Source organism: Canis lupus, chromosome Y, assembly GCF_048164855.1.
Source record: "Canis lupus baileyi chromosome Y, mCanLup2.hap1, whole genome shotgun sequence".
Lineage (NCBI taxonomy): Eukaryota > Metazoa > Chordata > Mammalia > Carnivora > Canidae > Canis > Canis lupus.
In genome coordinates, this window is record NC_132877.1 from 1,698,048 (window position 1) to 1,720,823 (window position 22,776).

A 22,776-nucleotide genomic window follows, 5' to 3' on the forward strand; every position below is an offset into this window, starting at 1 on the left:
GGAAGGACAGACCCACTGGGAACAGGAAATACATGAGGGTCCAAGTGCCCCTGCCCGCCTCGCCAGGAGGTCCTGGTACATCCTGCTGCGTGCCCAGCGCTCAGCCAGGGTCTGTTAGGAGGTGGCCCCCAACGCGCCTACAGCTGGGTTCCTTCTGATGCATGCACTCTGGCCTGCCTCAGTTTCTCCTAAGAAGCCCAGTGTCCAGGAATTCCTCTCTGCCCCTGGCCCACAGTGGCGTCCACAGGGCAGGCCATCAGTAGGCACAGGTTCATAGATGGGTTGACTCACTTGTTCCAATGCTTTCGCTTCCAACCATGCATGTGGACCTATTTTTCAGGGTTCTCCTGGGACTGCCCCGAACCCAGGCATTGAATTTATTAACAATTCTGGCCCCAGATCATCCTCTGATGCTTTTTTTTTTTTTAAAGATTTTATTTATTTATTCACGAGAGACACACAGACACAGAGGCAGAGACCCAGGCAGAGGGAGAAGCAGGCTCCACGCAGGGAGCCCGACTGGGACTTGATCCCGGGACTCCAGGATCAGGCCCTAGGCTGAGCCATCCCCCTAGACAGCTGACCTGGAAACTCGCATCATCCTCCCCATGCCTCTCTTCTGTGGGACTGCGCAATTGGTCGCCAAGTGCATCCTGACTCTGAAGGACAGTTGGGGTCCCCCCACGTCCAGCTCTCTTGCTGCCCCGGTAGGAGGTTGCATGTCTACCCTCCTGGCACCTCTACTGGCCTTCTGCTCCACCAGGTCCTTCTTTACTAAATCTCCAGGGAGTCACCCAAACTGGGAGGATTGCCGTCATCCTCAAAACAAGCTCTGGAGCTGCCATGGGTGGCACATGACACATCATGGTCTTCCCAGACTGCCTCAACGACCTTGCAACTGTCGGCACGCCTGGTTTTGAGGAATTGGTGGACATCCCACCATCTCCTCTTCCCCATGTCTGTGCATGGTCTCATCTTGAGGTCCTCGCTTGAGTCCATTCTTTGATGGCCCTACCTTGATAATCTCACCCGCAACATCCACGTCATACCAGGTCCCAACATTCCTACCCATCCGGGTGGCCCTTCGCTTGTGTTATGGCCAATTACTTACCCATTTCTAACTAAACAGCATTTCGAAACCTGGAAATTGGCACAGAGGTTTGCACACAGTAGGTGCTCGATGGAAAGCATGAACAGAATGAGCAACCAGATGAGGCTTAATTCTGCTAGAAAATGTGTAGGTTAAGAGGGTCAGTCCATGACTTATACAACCACTGCATGAAGATAGCATTAGGGATTCTCAGGGATCCCATGATTTAAAAAAATTAAGACTTTGGTGTATTTAACCCTTTGGTTTGGACACTGGTCTTTTTTTTTTTTTCCTTTTTTAAAGATTTTATTTATTTATCCATCAGAGAGAGAGAGAGGCAGAGACACAGGCAGAGGGAGAAGCAGGCTCCATGCAGGGAGCCCAACGTGGGACTCGATCCTGGGACCCCAGGATCACGCTCTGGACTGAAGGTGGCGCTAAACTGCTGAGCCACCTGGGCTGCCCTGGACGCTGGTCTTGGCATCATTGCCTGCTCCTGGGTGGTTCACCCCGTGGGTAGGAACCAGGATTCATTTGTTGAATCTCCACAAGTGCCAGCACAGTGCCTTGAATACGGAGGTTTAGAAATGCATGTCGGTTGAGTGAGAGGCACCTGTTTGCTCCCTGTTGAGCGCTATGGGGCGGGTTGAGGAGGGAGAAGATGAAGGGCAGGCCAACAAGCTAGGAGAACTTGGAGATGCCTCTGACGTGCTTGGAGCAGAGAAGTGGTGTTGACCTCAGTATTGGCCGTGGTCCATTGGAGTCCTCCTCGTAACCGAGCCATGCGCCTTGAGGGATGCATGGTGCACCCAAGGACTTAGCAGTCCTTTTTCTGTCTATGTTCCTCCATGATGTAGCAGTTGTCACCTTCCACCAGAATTCTGACAATGTGTATGCTCCGGACTGGATTGTGTCCCCTCCAAAGTCATATGTAGAAGCCCTACTGCTCCGTGGGATGATATTAGGAAGTGGGGCCCTTGGGTTGTGGCTGGGTTTCGGTGAGGTCACGAGGATGGAGCCACCGTGATGGGATTCACGCTCTTGTAAGTGGAGGAGGAGACGAGAGGTCCCTGTGTGTCCCCACCACGTTGTCAGGTCACAAAGAGAAGAAAGCCATCTGTAAGCCAGGGAGACGGTCAGATCTGCTGGCACCTTGACCTCAGGTTCCCAGCCTCCAGAAATACACAACTCATGAGGAATACGTAACTCGTCATCTAAGATCCCCAACGTATGGTATTTTGTTGCAGACACCTAAGCTAAGACAATGTGCTTGGTCACGACCTCTTGCCTACAAGAGACCTCACTTAGCACCAAAACACGTAGTTTTACAGGCCCTGTGGTACCATTTACCGGGGCAGTGAGTCCGGGTGCCCAGATGCCCCTGCGGCACGCCAGCGGCGGGCAGCTTTTTGAAGCGTTAGCATGACAACCTTAGAAATGTTTTTCTGGTTAGAAGCGTACGGAGGTCGCCGAGAGCGGCAGAGCAATTGGTAACTGAGTCAGACGGCTGGGCGCGAGCCACCCCTTCCTCCTGCCAGCTCTTTCTTGGCTGGGAAGCCCACGGCATGCCAACTGCCTTTCCTGAAGTCAGCTTTTCCAAAGGCAAACTAAGGACAGGGACACCCACCTGTCAGGGGAGGGTGACGAGGCACGCGGATGGGGTCTACGGACACTACACGAGCTGCACCGTCTCTGTGCTTAGGCCCTACCATCGGGCCAAACCGTCCTCATTGGATTTCGGTGCATTTTTGTGGCTTTTGTGCTCCTTCCCCGACCCCTTCCCCCAAGGCATGCTCTCTGGGGGATCGACTGGCTGCTTCTCGGATGAGGTGAAGCTCTCAAAGGGCTGTGGCCGGTGAGCAAGAGAGTTTAATATTCTAAGCGGGGCCGTGGATTACCAAGGAATGACATGGCTCTTTGCTTAGCAGCGATTTTTAAAGTCACTCCGGAGCCACGTGACGGCCCTCCCCGCCGCTGCAGGGCTCCCTAATCCGGAGAAGGGCTGACCCTGAATCCTGTGGGCTGACCCGGAGACAGAAAAACCAGTCTACACAGGAAATGTCTACTTGCATAGCTGGGAAGTCCCATGGGGTGCACGGATTGCTGGTGGGGATGTATCTTGATTTGAGCAGAAACAGACTCTGAGGAATGTTCCGTGGGAAAGTTGCCCGCGTGCGTCTAGGGTAAACCTTCGGTGATAATACGGGCTACCGGCAATCTTGCCGGACACGAGGGGGGCACTTTTGCTCTGTTCCTCCGTTCATAGCGCCGTCAGAAATCTCCTGCTCGGTTGCACAGACTAAAATGCTTCCAGATTTTTCTCAACGGCGTCATTTAGAGTGGCACGGCGTGCAGAAGGAATAAAAGGTGCACTTCGGAGCCGCTCTGCAGACCCGCCGAACACACTGCAAAATATCTTTGCAAAATAGGCCGGAGACACTAGTCAGCTAGTAGGGCAGCACCTTTCAGAAAAAGCATCGTGTGTGTAGATATGAGGTCCGTCGGGCCCCGTCATTGGCGGGAGGCGACAAAAGGGGTTTCTGGGCAAGGTGGAGGCTATTTATGCATCACTGCTCCTTAGCTGAGCAGAAGCATCTAGAACAAGAAAAGTCATGGGCACATACATGGTCCTTCACTGTGGCTTGTGGAAAACCACGGTGTGGGGGATGAGGTCATGGAATCATTCCTCCGCGCTGCATTTGCACCTCGCAGGCTGGTGGCAGAGGCAGCCGGGGGCAGCAGGCAAGATGTCAGCACGTCTGCTCAAGCATCCCCGCGAAGACCTCGGCTCTGGATGGCCACTTGGCAGAAAACGAGATCCATCTCGCTTTTCAAAACAAAGACTGCAGAAGGTCTGAAATTCAACATGAACATATCCATTGGAGAAGGATGTCCTTGACATGAGGAACATTCAGAATTCTAAAAATGTGTTGTGAAGACTTTTTTTTTTTTTTCTTTTTTCGGCCAACTCACTTTGGCTTGCAGTCATGCTGAGTCTACTTGCCACAAGTGAGCTGAGCTGAGTCTGGAAATGGAAACCCAGTAGCTTCCAGGGCGTTTCTGAGGGGAAGCTGCCCGAGAAGCCCACAATGAAAGGGCATCATTAAGAAGGTTCTCCTGAGCTCTAAAGGCTGGTGGGACCCAGCTCTTCATTGGGTCCCCCCATGGACATTTCCCAGTGGATTCCTCTCAGCTGCAGATGAGGTTCCCTCACCTTCAGGAACCCTCGTAGGGATCCTGATTCGTTAGTGCCGTCACGTAGAAGGAGCAGCCTCGTTGATGGACAGAAGGTGCCTTACAGAGGGAGAGCTTGAGTCCTTCTGGGGCAGCCCCGTTGATGGACAGAAGGTGCCTTACGGAGGGAGAGCTTGAGTCCGTCTGGAGCAGCCCCGTTGATGGACAGAAGGTGCCTTACGGAGGGAGAGCTTGAATCCTTCTGGGGCAGCCTCGTTGATGGACAGAAGGTGCCTTACGGAGGGAGAGCTTGAGTCCTTCTGGGGCAGCCTCGTTGGTGGACAGAAGGTGCCTTATGGAGGGAGAGCTTGAGTCCTTCTGGAGCAGCCCCGTTGATGGACAGAAGGTGCCTTACGGAGGGAGAGCTTGAGTCCTTCTGGGGCAGCCTCGTTGATGGACAGAAGGTGCCTTACGGAGGGAGAGCTTGAGTCCTTCTGGAGCAGCCTCGTTGATGGACAGAAGGTGCCTTACGGAGGGAGAGCTTGAGTCCTTCTGGGGCAGCCTCGTTGATGGACTGAAGGTGCCTTTCGGAGGGAGAGCTTGAGTTCTTCTGGGGCAGCCTCGTTGATGGACAGAAGGTGCCTTACGGAGGGAGAGCTTGAGTCCTTCTGGGGCAGCCTCGTTGGTGGACAGAAGGTGCCTTACGGAGGGAGAGCTTGAGTCCTTCTGGGGCAGCCTCGTTGATGGACAGAAGGTGCCTTACGGAGGGAGAGCTTGAGTCCGTCTGGAGCAGCCTCGTTGATGGACAGAAGGTGCCTTATGGAGGGAGAGCTTGAGTCCTTCTGGGGCAGCCTTGTTGATGGACAGAAGGTGCCTTACGGAGGGAGAGCTTGAGTCCTTCTGGGGCAGCCTCGTTGGTGGACAGAAGGTGCCTTTCGGAGGGAGAGCTTGAGTCCTTCTGGGGCAGCCTCGTTGATGGACAGAAGGTGCCTTACGGAGGGAGAGCTTGAGTCCGTCTGGAGCAGCCCCATTGATGGACAGAAGGTACCTTACGGAGGGAGAGCTTGAGTCCTTCTGGAGCAGCCCGTTGATGGACAGAAGGTGCCTTACGGAGGGAGAGCTTGAGTCCTTCTGGAAAAAGACAAGTAGGAAGAGCTCCTTGTGGCCGTTGGGTCTACCCTGCATGTCAGGAAAGAGAATGTGCTCATTTCCCTGGCGGTCAAGGCAGGTGTGTGTTTGTAAGCAGAACAGCTTAGCCGTCCAAAAACAAAACAAAACAAAACAACTCTAGGCTAAATTCACAGTTATCAACATGCTTTGGAATGTGGTCTTTAAAGATGTAAATAGAATTCACCGAGGCATAAAGTGGAAGGAGGGCATGACTCAAATGATTGTAAATCGTGGAGATTTATGATGACACTCCCACACGAGGCAGTGAGTGCTTACCAAGGAGATAAAGGCCAAGAAAATATTTAGCTGAAGCAGAAACTGTGTCGTGTGGTAACAATTTCTAATTAGGCCTCAAACTCGGGTACGACCCGCGTTGAGTTTCCTGGGGCTGCCTTAACAAATTAGTACCATAAAGCAGGAGTCTTTAAAACCTGGCAAAGGAATCCATCCCCTCCCAGCTCTGTGGAGCAGAGATGCTGAGCTCCAGGGGCGGGGGCAGGGCCACTGAGATCCACGGGCTCTGGGGAGGGTCCCTCCTGCCTCTTCCAGCGTCTGGGGCCCCAGGCATCCCTGGGTTGGTGGCCATGTCCCTCCCGTCTCCACCTCCATCTTCACGTGGCTCCTCCTCTGGTCTGTGTCTCCTCTTCTGTCTCTTCCAAGGACCCCTGTCGTTGGATGCAGGGCCTCCCTCCTCCAGGATGAGCTCATCTTAACCCATTACATCTGCACTTGCCTAATTTCCAAATAAGGAACTTTGTATGTTTATACGTAGACACACATTTGGAGGGGACACCGTTCACCCCCGTACGCTACCCAACTACCTGGTAAGAGGGTTAAATGTGTTGCACTCACAATGGTAATATAAGGAATAAGTAACCTCATTGCAGCTTTAAAATGTCATGTTTTAGAACTAATAATGGAAATATTGCCATTAAAGGAATAGAACAGCATCATGTTTTTCTAGTAGAACATACAGGCTCCCGGTTTACTGTAAATTGATGTGGGAGAGATGCATTTTTCTGTCTTGGTCCAATACTCTTTGTCTTTGTTTTGGGCTCCAAATGCTCAAGCACCAGCACAAACATGGTCGTCCTTGATAAAGAAGGTGTGGTATATCTGTAGAATGGAATATTACTCAGGCATGAAAAGGAAAATAAATCTTGCCACTTGCCATGACATGGATGGAACTGGAGGGTATGATGTTAAGTGAAATAGGTCAATCAGAGAAAGACAATTACCACATGATCTCACTCCTGTGTGGAATTTAAGAAATGAAACCGATGGGGAAAGAAACATTGGGGAAGACAGGAAAAAATAAAATAAGATGAAATCACAGGGAGGTAAACCATAAGAGACTCTTAACTCTAGGAAACAAGTACGGTTGCTGGAGGAGAGGGGGTGGGGGATGAGGTAACTGGGTGACGGGCAATGAAGAAGGGCCCATGACGTAATGAGCACTGGGTGTTGTATAAGAGTGATGAATGGGACACCTGGGTGGCTCAGTGGTTTGGCACCTGCCTTCAGCTCAGGGCGTGACCCTGGAGTTCCGGGATCGAGTCCCACATCGGGCTCCTTGCATGGAGTCTGCTTCTCCCTCTGCCTGTGTCTCTGCCTCTCTCTCTGTGTGTCCCTCATGAATAAATAAATAAAATATTTAAAAATATGAAATAAAATAAAAAAACTTGCAACGAAGAAAGTTCCCTATGATGTAACTCTCCAGCTTCAAACATAAACCCAACTTTTATAAAACGGTGTCATTTAGGACACAGGATCGTGTAAGACTCTGCACTTTCTAAAGCAATGAAGCCTTCCTACACCGGCCAGGCAGGGTACAAAAGGACGCATATACGTGTGCTTTGTTGTTGCTTATGTTGTTTTGTTATAATTATGAGGCACAGTGCGGTCTCTGTGAGCCTCAGCTCTTCACGAAAATGATCACCGAGATAATAGTCCCTATTTTAAGCCACTTGAAAGCCTGCAGTCCTGGGGGGCATTTCACGCCTTCACACTGTTGTGCAACCACCAGAACTAGGTGGCTCCAAAATGTTTGCATGACCTTCGAAAGGGACCCATTAGGTGATCACTGCCCATCCTCACCTTCCAGCCCCCACCCCCCCAACCACTCACCTGCTTTTGGACCCTATGCATGTGTCCACCAGAGACGCAAATGGAGTCACATGCTTCCGTGTCCAAATACAAATGCCCTCCTGCTAAAGTGAGTGTCAACGGATCAACATAAATCTGATTGTTGAACCCCCACCCCCCAGTTTAGTGACTTTACCTTCAAACTTCCATTCTTTAAAGTTGCTTCTCGGGGAGTCTGAGTGGATTGTTGGATTGAACTTCAGATTTTTTTTTTTTTTAGCGTTGGACCCCCCCCCCTTTTTTTTTTTTGAGAGTCAGACTCTTGATTTTGGCTCAGGTCATGATCTTGGGGTCATGAGATCGAGCCTGGCGTTGGCTCCGTGCTGAGTGTGGCGTTTTCTTGACATTCTGTCTCCCTCTCCGTCTCCCACTCCCCGTCTTCTGCTCAAGCTCTCTCTCTACGTCTCTAAAAAATAAATAAATAAAACACAGGTGCTTCTCAAGGCACTCACTGCACGTTAGGTGGCGGAACTGGTATTTTTCAAAAACACACAAATTTAACAGCATAATCGGAGCCCCGGCTACTGCCAGTTCCAGAGGAAAAGTGCAAAGCGCACGTGATCTGGGATCTTAAAATACGAGCCCCGAGGTTGTGAATGAACCACCTGCACGTCCTGCAGGAGCTTGGAAGGGGGGAGGCTGGTTTTGTTTACTGAGCCGCATACTCTAGATCCTTCCATGACATGCACGGGGGCAGGGATGTTATGTAACCGTTTCCAGCGGAGACTAAACATTTCAGGCCTGTGAAGTAACTAAAAAGCAGAGTAACATGTTGATACATAACAGTCAACCTCTGGGCCAAACCACCTATTAAATACCTGGAAAATTATATCTTTTGTAATTTTTTTTTTAAGGAACACAGATACAATACACAGGCTTTGCACATATGGAAACAATAACCTGCCTATGGAATGTGGGCGGTGGAATTCATGGCAACTCAGGACACTCGCAATCCCCGGCGCATGACCTTGATGGAGGGAACCCAGGAGTCAGGCGACCTGCGTCTGTCTCTGGCTTCGGTTGCTAAATTAGCTGTGTCAGGTAACAGAAATCACAGCTGATGGCCTTTCCTCGGGGACGCAGGAGGTAATGGACATCACTAGGCTTGCAAAGGAAAGAAAATGCAGCAGGGGCGGTTGCCTGTTGGTTTACATGTTCCCCACGGGACTTTATCGCCCGGTGGGTGGCTACGTTCACTGCATCGCCTCCTTGCCAAGCACCTGGCCAGGCTTAATTGGTCGACCGCCCCCAGTGATAGGACGTTGCGTCTTTCAACATCAGGTGTGTCCCACATTCGGCGAGCCGCATTACCCCCAAAGCCTATCTCTTTGCAACTTCCATGGGTCACAGATGCACCCCCAAAGTGCTGGGTGGGCTGTGCCAACGTCTATGTGGCAGGCTTCTGAATGTTACAGAATCAATCCCTATGCTTCCTCTGCATTATTTCCTTGAGAATAAATGCGTGCTTGAGCATGTAGTGGTTGAGACAACTTGCACCGGCCTTTGCTTGTCTCCAACCTTCCAAAGCAAAGCACCTGGTGCTCATGGATAGCCAGGTGGGCCCACAGGGGGAAGACGGTTGGCTCTCCCCATCAGCTGATACAGCCTATTACTTGCTATGTCTGACATAGAACATATCCGTGGTGCTTTACGGGAACAAAAAAATGTGACTTTCTTTTATTTGAAGCCAACCGAGTTTTTTGGCTGTGCGTTCAGGCATAAAGGGGACTGGCAGGATTTGCATGGTCCAACACAGCTGTAATGGAAATAGAGCATCCTGAAGGAAATGTCAGTGGGTAGGTTGTATTTGCCCATTGGCTCCCCAGGGGAACGGTGACGACTTTTCTGTGCAATTCCCGAAAGTCACCTCGAAAATCATGGGATACCCCCAAGACGGGCCTTGCAAAGAAAATTTCAGATGCCACATGAGGGTAGCCAGTGTGTCCAGCCAGTGTCCTACGCCATGAAAACACACAAGGAGCCGCTGAGGAATATGGGAGAAGTAGCACCGCGGCTCTTCTGTAGAACCCCGTGAAGGAAACATGCTGGGTGTGGCAAGTGAGCGTTTCGCAATTGGCACACGACATGGTTATGATTCTTCTGCTAAGAAATATCGCGGAGGGAAGGGCAGGCAAAGAATATGTGGCCTCCGTGTGGGAAGAGGTCTGCAAACTCTCTACAGGCCATCTCTGAATGTCCCCAGGCCGTAGATGTACGCGATGTAGGTTTGTCCGTGAACATTTGACGGGATAAAGGGATAAACCTTGGAACTGAATGGTTTGAGGACAGTGGGCCCAGTTTAAGGACAGCAGGTGGCTAAGCCGATGAGGGTTGCCCGTGTTTCCTGTCCTCCGTGTGAAATGCTGAAATGGGTCTTGTCTGTGTCGTGTGCCAGGAGCACGTGGCCATATTAACGTCCGCCCAGACAAAAGAAGGAGAATGGTAAGTAAATAAGAGGGCATGAGATATGCAAGGGGAAATGTTTTTTTCCCTCCTCCCTCCCTTACGGCCTCTCTTCTTTCCTTCTGATGGTACAGAGTGCTCCCTCGGGGCGGCTTGCACATCTTGGCTCATGGCCACTTCTCCTTGGCTCATGGCCACTTCTCCTTGGCTCACGGCCACTTCTCCATGGTTCATGGTCCATTCTCCTGGCTCATGGTCCCTTCTGGCTTGGAAACGAGCCACCAATGTTGGGTCAGACTTTGCTGAGCTGCCACCTCTCTGGTTCCCTGTCTTCTGCTTCCTCTTCCACTCTCATGAGCCCTTGTAGTACCATCGCACTCCCCCGGATAACCCAGGACCATCTCCTCATTCTAACGTCAGCTGCCCAGCAACTTGAATTCCATCTGCTACTTTCATCCCCCGTTGGCATGAGAGGGGACATATTCCCAGGTTCTGGGGATCAGGACATGGGCATCTTCTCCAGGGGTGGAGTGGGGGGACATACTCTGCTTACTCCTTCCATGGAAACTGTTTGTGTTTTCCCTTCTAAGAATGACCTATCTCCATTGATTGCCCCATCTTCTTTCAGATTTTCCCTTCACTTTCATAGACACCCTTTGCATAGTCTAGATATCAACCCCTTGTCAGGTTGATATACTGTGTGTGGGTAGGTGGAGGGGGGTACCTTTCTCTCTAGTTTATATATTCCTTTTTTCTCAGGATGCAAACGCTTCACCAGGATACATTGACACACCATTTCTTTCCCCCAATGGCTTTTTTTTTTTTTTTTTTTTTTTAATTTTTATTTATTTATGATAGTCACAGAGAGAGAGAGAGGCACAGAGACACAGGCAGAGGGAGAAGCAGGCTCCATGCATCGGGAGCCCGACGTGGGATTCGATCCCGGGTCTCCAGGATCGCGCCCTGGGCCAAAGGCAGGCGCCAAACCGCTGCGCCACCCAGGGATCCCTCCCCAATGGCTTTTATCTGGGAGTTCTTAAAAGCCAGATTGCCAAAAAGTTCATCATCATCAAACAAAACAACGTTCATTTTGTCGATGTGAGAAAAACACCATTGATCCCTTTCGAACAAGTTGGTGCATTCACTTGATTTTCTTCCCCACCCCACAGTTTATTCTGTAGGCACAAAATCGTCACAGGATCGCTCAGAGTAGAGTCAGAGGCCAAGGCTTCTGTGCAAGTCATTTACTGAGGGATGAAGGGCCAGGAACACAAGTTCAGGAAGTGTGGGGGGGTTGAGCTGAGAAGGAGGCAAAGCCAATTTGAGGACACGTTAGTGCATTAGCCATCAGTGCTGGCAACTGGAGCTGGACCTGCAGGTCCTTCTGAGGCTTTTAAATGATCTCAAGGCCCCGCAGCGGGAGGATGAGAGGCAAAGTTCACTATCCATGTGTGTATACCCCCCGCCCCTCAATCCAGGATGGCTTCTCCTCCCTTCTGCCTTCTGGAATGCAAGAGCTGGAAAGATTCTTTCAACAGTTGAGTGACTCCAGCCAGGATGGGTTCTCGGGAAGCTGGGGAAGCAACAGAGGCTCACAGAAGAAGATTCCAGACATCTGACGTGGTGGGCAACTGTCTTCTGATAGGTTGGATCTTTTTTTTTATTTTTTATTTTTTTTTAGGTTGGATCTTCTATAGCATTTTAACTTATGATAATGGCAACTATAATAGTTATTATTCTTAGGTTAAGGGCCTGTAGGTATGTCACTACTGCTTGTCTACTTCTACTTTTCCAGGATGCAGTGACCTCATCAATGTTCTGGGGCAGCATTATCTCTACTTCTCAAAAACAAAAACAAAAACAAAAACAAACAAACAAACAACAACAAGAAAATGAATGTAATGGTTTCTGCAGTCAAGAATAATAGATTAAAATTGAAATCTTATCACTGAGAATAGATGTAGCATGAGTTGGGAATATTGGTCCCACTCATCTCAAACTAACAGAGGGCTTGGACTGGCCTGTATAAAAAATAAAATTGGGTGATAATCTAGGGTCAGAATATGTGGGTGGTTTGGGACTCTGTGGGTGTTTTTGTGAATGGAAAGTGATAGGGATCTTGAAACCTAAATGGGTCTATATAATCGTCTTAATCCATGTTGGTGGGGGGAGAGATAGATGGATAAATAGGTAGGATGATTGATAGATGGGTGGCTCACTGGCTGATCAATAGATAGGTGAGATAGATACATAGATGATGGATGGATGAATGGATAGATAAATAGATAATACATAGGTAGATAATGGATGGATAGATGATAGATAGATAGATAGATAGATGATAGATAAATAGATAGATAGATAGATAGATAGATAGATAGATAGATAGATAGACAATGGATGGATGTATAGATAGACAGGATGAATGGATGGATAATTGACAGATGACAGATAGATATAGATGGACAGATAAATAGCAATTAAAATGGAATACATTACCATGTGCCAGCCACATACTGCACATATTGCATGAGGAAGATAAAATATTGTCTACATTGTCTACATCGAACTTGCGGGCTCCACGTAAATCAGAGATTCTCCACGTCGGTGGAGGAGTGTGTGTGTGCGTGTGTGTCAATTTCGTATGAAATCCTCCTGCACTTATTGCCCAACTCTCCACTGAAAGCCAGCTAGGACCCACATGACATTGGTATTGTGTTAGTTTTGTGGGATAAGGGCAGAAAGAGGACGTGGAATGGCAAAGAGAAGCCAAACAAAACTCAGGGAGAGAGACAGTGTGTGTCTGCCAGAATGGAAGACTTTTCATTTCTCCCTTTAAGCTTTATTTTGCTCAGTCACCAAGAGCATGAAGAGCCCGGGTTGGTGGGGCAAGATTGGATGACCGAGGAAAGGATAATCTGCTCTCAAGGACGGATTAGGGGGTGGAGGACTTGAAACATCCAGGTATAAACTTGTCAATATGCATTTGTTCTTTGGAGCCCCCAACAGACATTGGGATGTCCTCACAAATTCATTTTATGGCCACCATATCTTCAGCAAAGGGAGAAGGTAGGGCTGCAGGCAGGATGGGTTCTCGGGAAGCTGGGGAAGCAACAGTGGCTCACAGAAGAGGATTCCAGACATCTGACATGGTGGGCAACTGCCTTCCGATAGGTTGGATCTTCTATAGAATTTTGAATTATGATAATGGCAACTAGAATAGTTATTATTCTTAGGCTAAGAGTTTTGTAGGTATGTCACTACTGCTTGTCCACTTCTTCTTTTCCAGGATGCAGTGACCTCGTCAATGTTCTGGGGCAGCATTATCTCTACTTCTCCAAAAAAAAAAAAAAAAAAAAAGAAGAAGAAGAAGAAGAAGAATATGAATGTAATGGTTTCTGCAGTCAAGAATAATAGATTAAAATTGAAATTTTATCATTGAGAATAGATGTGGCATGAGGACCAAGTGATGGATGGGACACAGTTTCCCACAATGCCCTTCACTTTCCTTGTTGCTCTATTAACTACAAGACTTTAGTTCCATTTGGTTTGGTTTTCTGATGAATAGTTTTTTTTTGTTTTGTTTTGTTTTTCTTTTGTTTTGTTTTTTTTTGTTTTTTGTTTTGTTTTGTTTTGTTTTGTTTTTTATTGTAAGTATATCCTACGTATTTCATGGGTCATACTTAGACTAAATAATTGTGCCTTGTTCATCTGAAATGATCCTTTCACTGGATATTCTCATATTTTCTCTTTGCTGAATCTGGGCAAATCCCCACCCCCTGGCCATTTGCATGTTGAGAAGTAAAAGATAAGTAGGTTGGTTTTAGATAAAAAAATCTGGCTCTTGATCATCAGCGGATCATCAGTAGTATTATTTCTTCTTGTTATTATGTTGGTTGCTTTGGGTGGGAGGACTTCTCCGTTTGCCTGAAATCACAGCATGGTAGGGACCGCTGAGGTCCCCAACCTACTTGTGGAGTCCTGTTCGTCAGCCCTCAGATTCCTCCTCAAGGTCGGGATGCTCTCGCAGACAATGATGAACCATCATACCCCGGGGACGTAGAGCATTTTCTTTGAAACTCGAAATGCAGACGGAATATATTTTCGAAAATTCATCTCCATATGTGATACTCAAGTATTAATCCTACTCCTCTTTGATCACATCCGCCTCGTGCCTTCTGGGTGTTTCTGAAGGACGTTCCTCACATTTGCAAACAATTACGTGACCAGCATTCGAAAATAAAAGTGACATCAGTTCAAAGGACTGGAACTTCATCCTGGTGCTGGAGTCAGAAGGAACCTTTGATGATATTCAAACCCCTTTGAATCTTTAATCCAACTACATCCAAAATTGGGGGTGGGGGGGGCAAATCCGTTGGCATTTTTTAGAAATTTTCACTTCTTATAGAGACTACAGCCCAGAAAAAAAAAAAAAAAGCTACCAGGATTTTGCGATAACAAAACAAACCGTCAAATGCAAACTGTAACGGGCTTTTCACTGAATGGTGAATATCCATTACACGTGGAAGGCAGATTAACAAAAAGGAGGATAAACCAAGATCTATGGCACGCCGGTGCCTGAAGAGGAAAAATAAATTTTTTTAGCTTAATAAAGAGAAGCAACTGCATCTACTTATATAATTTTGGCAAAAGCCTTGAAAATTGCAGCCATCTCCAGCACATGCACATTTTAACTGTCAGTAAGCAGGTAGATTAAAAGGAGGAAGACGTGGTGGTCAAAAAAATAATCTGATCAGAGGCGTTTCAAATTGAATGAAGCACATGGCAAGTGGCCCATCCGTTAAGTTGCTCCACATCTTGGAAGGCAAACGTAAAAAAGAAGCCAATTTCCAAATTAAAAAATAAAGCCTGAGCCGGAAGAGTGTCTCCTTTTCCTTTTCTTTTTTCTTTCTTTCTTTCTTTTTTTAAACATTTCTTTGTAAGTAACTCCCCCGGTTACTGATCATCTGGGAATTTGTGGTTGCAAATTGTTAACGTATAATTTGTTTCTAAGATTCCACATGGTGCCCTGGAATTGGAGCAGATGCTCTTTTGGGGTTTAGCTTTGGTTTAGGGGGGAAAAAAACAGATGAGCCATTGTAGGACTGTTTCTCAACACTGTTGACTTTGAAAGCGGTTTAAGATTCGGTTTTGGCTCATAATTTATCCTGCATTAAGTTAAAGGACGGTGAGGGCAGATCTCGGTTAAAGAAATCTTTCAGGAAAGAGTTTATAACGTGTAGATGCGATATGGGTGTGTGTGGAGCGTTCGGGGGCGAATGTGTTTCATGGAAGCCTGGTCAAGGGTTTTTCATATAAACAAAAATTCCAGTTTTGGAATAAAATGGTATTGTGTGTACTGGTTTGCAGTGGGAAGAACCAAAATGTGAGGATGTGAGAAATCCTTTTGGACCAGTGCTTATAACACATTAATGTGCAAATGAATCACCCCGGGATGTTGTTATAGCGCAGATTCTGGCTCCCGCTAGCAGGTTTGCGGTGCGCCCCCAAAATCTGTATTTGCAGAATCGATGCTTTGGACCAGGGACCACACTCTGAGAAGCAGAACCATGAAGCCATCCTGGCCCCGGATGGGTCCTTGAGCTCCCCAGGTCACTCTGATACGCAGTCAGGATCGAAAACGGCAGATTTGACACGGACGCCTGGGTTTTCCTAAAAGAGTTGCATGAGACCGAGTGGCCTTAGGACTCACAACACTCTGTTCGCGTAAGCACAGAGTGGACTCAGGGAGCCACCACCTGCTCCCCTGCATCCCAGCTTCGGGCACCGGATTGTCCACCACCGTAGCGTCTGTGATCTGAACAAGTTTGAGTGATTAAAACACCAAGTTCTCATGGTGGAAAGGGGTCCACGTGGAAGACATTCGACCACCAGTGTATTCTTTGCATCACTTCTTCGATGTTGAGGTTGCTTGTCAAGTGGGAAGAGGCCCTTCTTCATGCCTGGAGAAGGAGGCATTGTCCTCGCAAACCAGGAGATAATAGGGGACGTGAGAGATGGAAGAAGCACTTGGCCAGAGGTCAAGTGGGCTCCAGCCTGTGAGAGAAATACCCCTACAAAGTCACGTCGTTGTCCACTGGGATGACGCCACCATTCCTTCTACCACATATCTGCCTTTCCTGACACACCCACTCCACTTCATCTGAAACACACTCTTATTACTTCTAAAAATGTCCTTTCGCAAATTGAACACCAATAAAAAATAAATTTATTTAAAAAATGAAATAAAAATGTCCTTTCTTTTTTCAAAACCAATTTCCTAAAAAATAAAATAAAATAAATAAAAATAAAAATAAAAATAAAAATAAAAATAAAAATAAAAAACAAACAAAAAAAAACCCACACTGGACCTAAAGCTACCTGAAGCCCTCCCGCGGCTTCAACCACACAGCCTTCCTCGCGAGGGCGTCAGCAAGAGGGGGCACATTTGTCAGAGCTTCAACCCGTGTTGCCTCTTTGCAACTGAGCAACGCGAGGAAAACACAGGACTGCCCCGAATTCTGGATTTCTAGAAGCAAACTTTCACGGCTATGAGGGCTTCGGGAGAACATGAGAAACGGATTTGCCCAGTTTCCCCTGTCAAGAAGTTCCGTGTTGAGAAAAATCTGTTGGCCCCTTCTAGAAACCGCCAGTGAAACATACCTCGACAGAACTCATCAAATCCAAATTCAGAGGAGGGGGTGGCTGGGAACTGGTTTCCCCTACAGCCGAGCTCCTGGTTTGTGTTGGAACAAAGTCGCAAGGGTTTTCAGTATCTTCTTACGCATAATAAGCTATTTGAGCTTGCGCGGGTTCACCATTTTTCCTGACTTATAATCTTCTGCTTGGACAGAGATTAAATAGGAAAAGCACACACAAAAAATTTCTTTTTCTAGCAAAAAGTCTCTGTTTCACACACACACGCACACACACACAGAAAAATCCCCATTTATTTATACTTTGAAAGAACTCCAAGATCCTGATGTGAAAAGGAGAATAAAACCCACATATAATGATTATGCGGAGCCCTGAAATGCTCTGTTGTGTAGACATGCGGTTAAGAACGCAAAGGCTGAAGCCAAAACGGCTGAGTTCAGACTCCAGCTCCCACTTGGGTAATCACCATCCTCCTGACTCACTGGTCCCAGAAAGATAATGTCTGTGAAGCAATTAGCTCAGGGCTTAGCACACAGACACCATTCAACCAATATCATCGTGATGCTTTTATAGCACTTCTGCTTTTTTACAACGGGGGAGTCGGTTCATGTGTTTCTCCTTATTTTTAACTTTTTATTATTATTATTATTATTATTATTTTTTTTTTACCAAGTGGACAATTAGCTCTTTCTTTCGGGTCTTACTCTCCCAGACATACGAACGAGACCTACAAACAAGATGCTGGAGCCATGAGATAATCTAAGATATTTTTCATGAAGGAGGTAGGCCATTATTAGGATAGGAAAGCAGCCCCCGGGGGAACGGTAGGATAACACATGCAAACAAAAATGACCAGTAATGTGAAGACCAGGAAATAAGAATTTATCACAATCCACCACTCTTGCCAAAAAAATGATCTCAGCAAGCAGGGTTTTAGGTAAATAATGCGTGGGAGGTTTCTTGTTGGAGATAGCGAGTTCGCCCATTGGAATTCAGAAAGGCCGTGCATGTGCGGGACCACATGAGCAACCCCCGGGCTCTGTACTCAGAGACCTTGGGCCGATTTCACCAGCCCCCTCGATCTGCATGAGCGAAGCCAACCCCTTGCCAGGCCTAACTCACTGTCTAGACACGGAGATAATCTGCCGATTAGACCCAAGCATGGAATCTTTGTAGGGATGCCAGCTGCAAGCATAGGGTGCCAGATGACGCCCGCCATATCTCACCTCCGGGAGACACTGGGATCCAACTGACAATGGCTTCTTTTGAAGCAGGAAACATCATTCCACGACCGGGATATTCTTTGCAATCTAAAACGGCATCCCTCCTGGACCAACAGAGGCCTCTGCGTGTGTGTCTGTGTGTGTATGTGTTGTCTTAAGTGTGCTCCTTATTGGCTTGTTGGCGCTGCCCTAATAAACACGTCACCTTATTTCCGTGGTTGGCCAAATTTGACAAAAATGTGAATATAGGCGGGGCTTGAACTCCGTTGATTTTGCACTTTAGGAGGACGCTCTAAAAATGCGACCTTCTCGTGTTTGTGTTGTTTGTGTATCAAAAGGGCTCCTGGGGTCGCCTAAGTGGTGGTCGAGCATCTGCCTCTGGCTTAGGTCATCATCCCGGGGTCCTGGGATCGAGTTCCGCATTGGGCTCCCCGCACAGAGCCTGCTTCTCCCTCTGCCTGTGTCTCTGCCTCTCTCTGTTTGTTTCATGAGTAAATAAGTAAAATCTTAAAAAACAAAAACAAAAACAAACCAAAAAAAACACAAAAAACCAAAGGGCTCATGACTTATGAGTTTCCATGAACCTATTCGAGGGAGTCCTACTTCTTGATCGCCTTTCTGATTTACTCTGGAAGCCTGTAAGTGACTGCATGGTCGCTATCACTAGGACTTGGTTCAATGAATATTTGTTACAAGTTACTAACGAATGGCAGCTTTTATTGCTAATGGAAAAAAAGATACACAAAAATCCAAGAATCCTTAAAAATTGAAACTCACTGCATGAACTTTCTGTGCTGAACTTTTGAAAACCTTATAAGCCATTGTTTTAAAATAAAGCTTTACATGATTTAAAAAGCATGTCTTCTGCTCATTTTGATCAGATTATTTGGGGTGGAGGGTTTTTTGCTTTTTTTTTGGTGGTTTTTTTTTTTTTTTTGGTGTCCAGTTGTATACATTCTTTATATATTTCAGATACTGACCTTTTATGAGTCGTGTGTTTGCAAACATCTTCTCCCATTGGGTAGGTTGTCTTTTACTTCTGTTGACTGTTTGCTGTGTAGAAGCTTTTTATCTTGATAAAACCCCAATAGTTTATTTTTGCTTTCATTTCCATCGCCTCAGGAGACACATCCAGAAAAAAATGTTGCTATGGCAATGTCAGAGAAATTCTGGCCTGTGCTCTCTTGTAGGATCTTTACGGTTTCAGGTCTCACGTAGACGTTGATGCGTTGTGAATTTATCTTGGTTATAACTGTAGTGGAATTAAAATAAAAAAAATTTAAAATAAGATAAAGATCCTGAATCTAAGCCGGAAAGTGGAGAAGAACAAAAGCATGAGAGAAACAGCTTGAAGGAAGCCGCCCTGGTTCTCAGTGACACTGAAAGACCTGGAAAGATGGACACGGTCCAGCCCAGGTGTGTGGACGCTGAGGACAGGTATGAGGGGTGCGACGGAGAGACGGCCATCTACGCACCCAGGGGAGAGGCCTCAGGAGGAACCAGCCTCAGCCCCTCTTGGATATCTGACTCCCAGCCTCCAGGGCGGTGGGAAAGAAATATCTGCTGTGTAATCCCTCCACCCCCCCCCCAGTCTGCCATTGGTAGAAGATGAAAATGTTGCTTCATTATGGCCGCCCTAAGACACTAGCACAGCACACAGATGGACGTGGGCGTTCGGAGCCAAGTCCTAAGCCCTGAGATAGATTACTCACTGAGTCCGGCTCTCTGAGCCCTGGCTCTCGCTCTGAAAGGATTCATCATCTCATCCTTGTAACCTTTTATCGACCTGCGGGAGCAGCTGTATCCATCTCATTGTAGAAATCTGCCTACATGAGTCCACGTCGCAGGGAGGCCCACCCTGGGTCTAGGGGAGTCGGGGGGCCACCTTCATGGCCCCATCAAGACCCCCAGAACGTCTCTTCAGATCAACACTGTGCTCATCTCTCCCGTCTGGAAGGATGCAGAGCAGATACTCCTGTGTGCAGGGTCCAGCAGTCTTGGATGTAGGGGCAACGTGCCCTGGAGACAAGACAATGAAGTGTCAGCTGCAGATGGTGGGAGGAGAGGGGAGGAAACAGTGTGGGAGGAGGGAGTGGAGGGGAGGAGGCCGAGGGCCCAGGACAGTACAGCAGGGAGAGGAAGGCAGGGAGCACCGTGGCCACCCTGACCGCTTCGCTTGCAGCTCTGCCCTCCCCGCTGGCCCCTAGGCCCGTGGCCTCAGCTCATCTTGGAGCTGCTGCTTCTCCCGCTCAGGGCTCTGTCCACTGCGTAGGAGGCCAGCTTCCAGTTTCCTCTCCAGAAAGTTGCTCCCTCCGGGCGGCAGCCAAGCTCTCCCCGGGAACCTTTCCCGTGGCCTCCAACAGACCGAGACACTATGGTGTCAAATCCCATCCTGATTTTCTTTCTTGGAAGAGTGCATCACCTCCTGGTGGGGCTTCCTGGCCCCTGTGGGTTGTCCCCTGTCCCCTCCCTCCACCGCCTCCAACGGGACTGGCCGCCCCAGGAAGGGGGCCGATGCATCTGGACAAGACAGGCCTTCTAAGCCGTCCAGCCTGGTCGGTCAGCAGGCTAGGCGTGGAAATCACATTTGCTGAACATGCATTTCCGTCCAGCCAAACAGAGCCGCATCCCCCCCTGCACGGGCTTCGGGGACGGGAGGATCACCAATCTGCCCTCTGACTTCCTGGGGAACGTGTCAGCCCTCGGGAACACGTGTTCTGCTTTCCTTAGATTCGGTGACTTTTGGAATATTAAAAAAAGAAGAAAAGAGCGGGGGGAAAGGCTGCCTTTTGGCAACTGCCCATGGCATTAAATAGGAGATATGTGCATATTAATATTTGTGCATATTGATGATTTTAGTTCCAGGTGTCAAAACCCTCCAGCATGTCGGCTCTTATATCTCATTAAGCTCATCAAGACCAAAAAAGGAACTTCTGTTCCCACCTGGCAGGTCTACTTCCGAATGCTGGGGACCCGGCCGTTGGCATGCCACGTCGTGTGACCCATCGGGGGGTCAGAGGGTGTGCATCTCTGCATGGCCATCATAGTCAATCTGGTGCAAACTAGCATCGACTCTTACCTGGACACCTTATCTGCTCCTTAAGCCCCCCACCCCCGGGGGGCCAGCTCCTATCCACGCTGCTTACCCCACAGCCACAGTGACATCTCTGAAATCTGCAGTAGAGACCGCCCTGCTTCTTTAAAGCTCCCAGCTGCGAGCCATTGCTCTCACAACGGATGCTATCCTGGACATGGGGCACAGACTCTATGCTGGGACCCTCTCTCTCTCTCCCGGCTTCCGTTTCTCACCTGTGTCCCCATCCTAAGTGCCCTGCGACCACTCTGGCTTCCCTCCACCTCCACTGCTGGAGGCATTTGGATGGACCATGTCTTCCAAGAAGACCCTGAAGCACAGAGGACCCATCTCTGGCCTCCTACCAGCCCAGTTCCTCTATTGCACGTTCCCCGCGGTGACCTACGTTTCCATCATGGCGCCCACCGTAGTTTGTCATGATGGTCATGACATGTCATGAAGTCCATCATGTCATGATGATGTCATGACTGTTTTATTCCTCTCTGCCTCCTTCAGACCACACTTGTCTGGTCGAGTTCAGGCCCTAATCCCCGTCACCCTAATCCCTGCTCAGTGCGGCTGGGAACCCGCAACTACCCGCAAACAGATGGATATGGGGCTGCACTACTGAGCTATTTAAAGACTGAGCTACCAGAAAGCCTGTGTTGGACGGGAAAGTTAAACAGGAAGCTCTGTCCCTCAGGAGTTGTTGTTCTGGCTCCTCTTGATGATACTGAAAAGCAAAGAATGTACTTGGGTAGCTCACACAGCAGAGTTCGTGAATACGTTCAAAGATGTTCCTTATTTAGCTTGTGGCAATGAGTTTAATTTAATGTCGTTCGGCTATTTACGTTTGTTTCTCTTCTAAGCTCTGGGATTCTAAGAGTGAGGACGCTCCACCACGCATTTCTTGCCTCAGATCATATTAATCTTCAGAACTGCTGGGTTTGGGCAACAACCCCAGGCTGGGAGGCGTGTTGTGATCTGTTTTCTCCAGCTGCCAGGACTCAGGTTCAAGACGCCTGGTAGGGAGTGAGACAGTTAGTTATGAACAAACAGCACGTGGCATTCCTTCTGCAGAGCAGATGGGATCATTAATTTGAAAAGGAAAAATAAATTTCATCGACCATTGACTGCTGACTGTATTCCTGATTTATGCATTCCTTGTACAAGTGGCCCTTGAACAACACAGGGTGTGGGGCTCCAGCTCCTAGACAGTTGAAAACCCACCCAACTACCCCCAGACTCAACTACCAACAGCTCACTGTTGACTGGAAGCTTTACCGAGAACGTCCATAGTCAATTCACACAGATTTTGTATGTTTTCTGTAGTATATACTGTGTTCTTATAACAAAATAACCTAGAAGAAAGAAAATGTCATTAAGAAAATCTAAGGAAAGGACGCCTGGGTGGCTCCATTGGTTGAGCATCTGCCTTTGGCTCAGGTCATGATCTCAGGGTCCTGGGACCCAGCTCTACGTTGGGCTCCCTGCTCAACAGGGAGTCTGCTTCTCACTCTCCCTCTGCTCCTCCCCACCACTCATGCTCTCACTCTGTCTCTCTTTTTCTCTCAAATTAACAAATACAATCTTAAAAAAAAAAAGAAAGAAAATCATAAAGAGAGGAAATTGCATTTACAGGACTGTGTTGTATTTGTCGAAAAAAAATTCCTCTATAGTTGGACTCATGTCGTTCAAATCCGTGTTGCTCAAGAGTCAGTGGTATTGAAGTTTTCCAACTGTTGCTATGGTGCTATTTTAGAACCCCCGTGGAGGACGTAGTATATGAAGAAAAAGGGGTGGTATGTACACCTGCATATGGAATTCCACCAATATTAGGA